We start from the raw sequence: 6,000 nt of genomic DNA, 5'->3' as shown, positions 1-6,000 counted from the left end.
AAGTAACTCAGTTCTCCCATCATGTTCATCTCATATTCACTTTGCACGAGTCTTGAGAATCTTTGACACAACTTTTTATTAGTAGAAGCAAAGATGATATCATCCACATAGATTTGAACTAGAATGATGTCATCGCCATGTTACTTGTAGAACTGAGTTTTGTCAATTGTGCCTCTAGTAAATCCATATTTGAGTAGAAATTCTGATAGACTGTCATACCATGCTCTTGGTGTTTGCTTCAATCCATAGAGAGCCTTTAGAGTTTGTAAACCAAGTTGGGAAATTTTGGGTCTTCAAATCCATGTGGTTGTTGCATATAGACTTCTTCTTTTAGTTCACCATTAAGGAATGCACTTCTCACGTCCATTTGATACACCTTGAAAATTTGAGTGTGTAGCAAATACAAGGAAAATTCTTGTTGCTTTAAGTCTTGCAACTAGAGCAAAATTTTCATCATAATCAATTCCCTCTTCTTGTGAGTAGCCCTTGGCAACCAGACTTGCTTTGTTTATTGTCACAATATCATTTTCATTCATTTTATTCTTGTACACCCATTTTGTTCCAATAACACTTCTATTTCTTGGTACAGGAACCAATTCCCAAACTTTATTTCATTCAAATTGATTTAGCTCTTCTTGCATGGAAGTTATCCATTCAAAGTCAAGTAGAACTTCTTCAATTTTCTTGGGTTCAATTTGTGACAGAAAGGATGCATGCAAGCATTCATTTGTAGTGACACCTCTAGTCCTCACTCCAGCATTAGGATCGCCAATTATAGTGTCTCTTGTGTGACTTCTATCCCATTTTCTGGTGCGATGATTTTGATGACTAGAATTGTCCTCATTTTTTTCATTGGGGGCATGACTTGCAAAACTAGAATCTCTTTCTCCCCTTGATTTTATGCCATCAAATTCAAGTGAGCTTGTTTCTTAAGATGAATTCTCATTGTCAGAATTTACTGGTTCGCTTATCTCTTCCTCCATTCTATTGTCTGCATTATTTTCTGCTTCATCTTCATAATCACTGTCAAGATTAAGATTTTTAAATCTTAAAGTTTCGGCTTCATTTTCATCAAGGCATTCCAAGCCTGGATACTTGTCATCATCAAATGACACATATTTGCTTTTCATTATTTTCTTCTGCTCTAGCACATAAAATCTGTAGGCAGTCCTTTCCAAAGATTATCCAAGAAAGATAGCTTCAAATATTTGGAATCAAATTTCCCAACATACTCGGAGTTGTCTTTTAACACAAAGCACTTGCTTCCAAACACATGAAAATACTTAACAATAGGCTTTCTTTTTAAAAATTTTGTAGGGTGACTTGCCAATTTTTTTGTTCAGTAAATATATGTTCAGTGTGTAACATGTTGTGTTAACAGCTTTCTGCCAAAAATTGGTTGGGAACTTGGCATCCTGTAGCATTGTCCTTGTAGATTAAACTAGAGTTCTATTTTTCCTTTCAACCATACCATTTTGTTGAGGTGTTCTTGCAACAGAGAACTCTTGAACAATGCCTTTATCTTTACAGATTTCACTTAATATTGCATTTCTAAATTTTGTACCGTCATTCCTCAGCCTTTTAAAAGAATTTTAATCTTCAGCCTGCTTCTCAATTTTCTTTATGTGTTCAATGATAATGTGAGAAGTTTCATCTTTTGAATGCATAAATTCTACCCAAGTGTAGCTTGAGTAGTCATCCACCATCATCAGTGCATACTTCTTCCTGGATATTGACATGACATTTACAGGGCCAAGCAAATCCAAATGGATAAGCTGTAATGGAGCACTAATGGAATTCACAGTTTTGCTTTTGTGACTAGACATCTTCATTTTGCCTTTTTGACAAGCTTCACAAACTTTATTTTGAGAAAATTCTAAAGCTGGCATATCTCTCACTAATTCTTTTTTCACCAGAGTATTAATTGCTTTTTAGTTTAAGTGAGAGAGCTTTTTGTGCCGGAGTTTGCTTTTCTTACTAGAGGCCTTGCTCACTATATGTCTTAGTGTAGAAAAAAAATATCATGTTCTTGTTCGCTGAGTTCATGTATGTAACAAACAGGCTTCCCTTCCTTACTCCTTTCAGAGCAACTTCACTAGTCTTTTTAGTTGTGATTGAACAATCTTCTTTTTCAAAAATAACATTAAAACCTTTGTCTATAAATTAACTGACACTTAGAATATTCACTTCAAGAGCTGCAACCAGTGCTACATCTTCAATGACAACATTTCCATGAATAAAACTGCCATATCCCATTGTCATCCCTTACTGTTGTCTCCAAAGGTCACCAAAAGACCAACCATCTCCTCAAATTGTGATAACAGGGCATTATCAATTGTCATGTGTCTGGAACATCCACTGTCAATGATCCACGTGACTTTATTCTTCTTTCCCTGCACATAATAAGGTATAAGTGTGTTTAGCTAACCAAGCAGTGTTGGGCACTTTGTTCTTTTTGATAGAGTTAGTAGAAGTAGAACTTGAACATTCAAAAGAAACAACATTCTTAATTTGATTAGCATTTTCTTCTTTGCTCAAAGGTCCAAAATTTACTTCTTTTAGATATTTTCTCAACTTATGACAACTGGTCATTACTTTCATGTTGCATGGAATGCAATCAAACTTGTCACAAAAAGAGTGGGGGTGATTTGTTTGTGCCTCATCATATTTACAGGCTCCATATTTTGGCGCACTAACAACCTTTTTACAAAAATGGGTTAGATAATTTTTTGAGCCAAATTTTTGACATTGCTTTCTAGGAGCATTCACAACATAGGCATAATTGTTGCTTTTGTTGACACCTATTTTTCCAATTATGTTTTTCTTTTTTCATCTAGTGCTTTCATTCTTTATCTCATTTACTGGTGTCTTGGTCATTGATAATAACTTCAGGCTTCTTCTCACATTCAGTGTTGAGAGTGGATTTTGTATTCTTCTTTTCTTCATCTGCAATTTCCTGCTTGATGACAAGCTCCGCCTCACTAAAATTCACCTCACAAGCTTTGAACAAGGGTGCATTCACCTTTTTGAGCACCACAAGAACATCTTTGTTCATACTTTCCTTTCCCTTATCAACATTACTTTTTCTGTGAGATGCAACAGCCTCATAGTCCAGGCCAATAGCTATGTTAGCACATGGCTTATTCTTCTCATGGTATTGACCAACCAATTGAGATGCATTTTTAAATAATTTGAGCTCCAGATCATTTTTCTCAACTTTTTCTCTTAGCACAACTTCTACTTCCTCTGCACACTTCAGCTTGTTCTTGGGGTATTCATTTTCTTGTCTAACTGCTTCTAGACTCAAGCTGCATCTATAGTTCTTATTTTTTAATATCAAGTTTCTCATTCACTTTTGACAACCTACTTATTTCCTTAGTAACTGCCACCATGCTTGTGTGAATGTGAAACATTTCTACACTCATATTTTCAACAGTTTCCTTATATTATGTAGAATTTAAATCAATGATGGTCGAAATAGGTACCTCAGATTTAGATGCAGATGACGCTCCTTGCTCCAAGGCCATGAGAGCATAGTTTCCATATTCTTCAACATCATCTTCATCATCTATGTCATTCCAATTCTTCCTTCAGTAATATAAGCTTTTCCCTATTATTTTCTCAGAAGTGCTTCATACTTAGCTTCAAGTTCCAAATAAGCCTTATCCTTCTTTACCTTTTTTGGCTTCCTGCATTTTGCAGCAAAGTGACCAAGTTCATCACAATTGTAGCATCTCTAATCTTTGATCTGTCCACGGATCCTGACTTGTGGCCACCTTTGCTAGTTGCATTTGTCTAAGACTTTCCTTTCCAGTTGTTGTTGTTGTATTTTTAGCTTTTACCCTTGAAATACCAAGGCTTCTTGACTCTGATATTTGAAAATTTTCTTGCTAGATAAGCCATAAACTGGTCCATTTCATCCAACTCATCAAGAGTATAGTACTCATCCTTTTCCAACTCTAAAATAACTTGTTTTTTAGGCTTCTTGTTTTTTTTTGCTCAACAGCTTGAATAACTTGAGCCTGGGGTTTAATTTAATCTTCAGTCATTTTTTTGTCATTCGCTCTATCAAGGCACTTGATACATCCACAACATGCCCTTGACTCACTTTTAATGGCTTTCTTTGCATCATTTTCAGCTCATAGGTTTTGAGAATACCATACAAAACCTCCAAAGTTATTATCCCTAGATTTCTTCCTTCTCTTATGACAGAGATCTTTTGTTCTAAATGGTCAGAAAGAGTGAGCAAGAATTTAAGGTTAACTTTCTCAGTTTTATAGTACTTTTCATGAAACTGCAAGTCATTTATCAACTTGTTGAATCTTTCAAAGACCTCGACAATGCCTTCTTTAGGTTTAGCCATGAAACCCTCATATTGTGAGACTAGAATTCTTCTCTGGTTTGATCTCACTTCTTCAGTACCTCACACAAGATCTCTATATTTTCCCATATTTGCCTAGCTAACTCACAGTTGATAATGTTGTTGTACATAAAATTATTAAGAGATTTAATGAGAATGAGTTGCAAGCTGCTGTCATGTGAAACTTTCTCCTTCTCTGGTTCAGTGTATGTAGATGGATCTTTAGGATAAAAGTGTCCAAGAATGACCATACCACCATATGTTGCTTCAGTCACCCTTACCATAGGAATGACGGGTCCATGTTTAAGAATTTCAATATACAATGGATTGGCCATCTGGATGAACAACATCATCTTCTTCTTCCATAAGGTGTATTTTACTTTGTCAAAAATGGGAATCTTGATACAGCTAAGTTCCTGTGCACTCATACTTCCAAGATCTAATCTATTTACTTTCAGATTTTTCTCTGATACCACTTGTTAGGTATGAAGTGCAGCATAGAGGGGGTGAATGTGTTTTCTTGGTTTTTTTATTTTACTGCGAGTATTTGTGGCTTATTGAACTAAACAACTAGATGAAATTGTAGAGATAAAATGCTAATGTAAACACACAAGCAATTTTATCAAAAACTCCCTTAATTTATATTAAATCAAATTTGTCTTTCTACAAATCTGTGCTCTTGAAAATAAGAACTCAGCTACTTCTCTTGAAGGAATTACAAGATTTCCTGGATCTGTTTGTTACTTTAAAAAAAGGACCCATAACATGTTTTATAGATCAACATGCACGGTTTACAGAACTTGCGCTAAAATGGACTAACACCCTTTCTAAAGCTCATTTGTCTATTTCCATTCCTGGTGCAGCATATCTGTGTAGAATCTAGTAGGTCTGTGACCTTCCTTTGTCTATTTCATCTTGAACTTGTATTCTTCAAGCTGCATTTGTAGGCTTTCCAATTCAATGATAGAATTATTTGTTGACTGATAATCTTGGATCTTCAAGTTGTCTGTATTCTGAATTTTGAAGTTGTTTGTCGAGATCTCTTTTGTTGTATAGAGATGTCACATATCGATAAGTAAAATAACTTATCGATATCTCAAGTTCTCTACATAGGCTTTTGACTTTCCAAGGTCTCAAATTCTCTACAAGTAGAATGACTAGTCGATATCTTCAGTTCTCTATATAAGCTTTTGACTTATCGATATCTCCATTTTTCTACATGAGGATTTGACGTATCGATATCTCCATTTCTATACATGGACTTTTTGACTTGTCGATATCTCCGGTTCTCTACATGGTCTTTTTAACTTGTCGATATCTCCAGTTTGCTACATGGTCTTTTTGACTTGTCGATATCTCCAGTTCTCTATATGCAGATTGATTTGTCGATATCTCTTAGGACTTCTCTATAAGTTATTTTAGACTTCTCGACATACTTCTCTACATTCCTTGATCTGGGACTTATCGATATCTGACTTAAAACATTTTTCCTAGAACACCATTATTCAACTCCAAGCTTCTACACTTCTCTCTGAGGCATGATTAGGATTGATCTTCTTCTAGAGTTTATTTCTTAGCTTGATAGATGCTCATAGAAAACTCCTCCAGTCTAATCTACTTAGCATTTTTACAGACTCAAG

The sequence above is a fragment of the Apium graveolens genome, chromosome 9, assembly GCF_009905375.1.
Source record: "Apium graveolens cultivar Ventura chromosome 9, ASM990537v1, whole genome shotgun sequence".
In the NCBI taxonomy this organism is placed as follows: Eukaryota; Viridiplantae; Streptophyta; class Magnoliopsida; order Apiales; family Apiaceae; genus Apium; species Apium graveolens.
The sequence above is the reverse complement of the archived record's forward strand: the minus strand, read 5'-3'. Positions refer to the sequence as shown.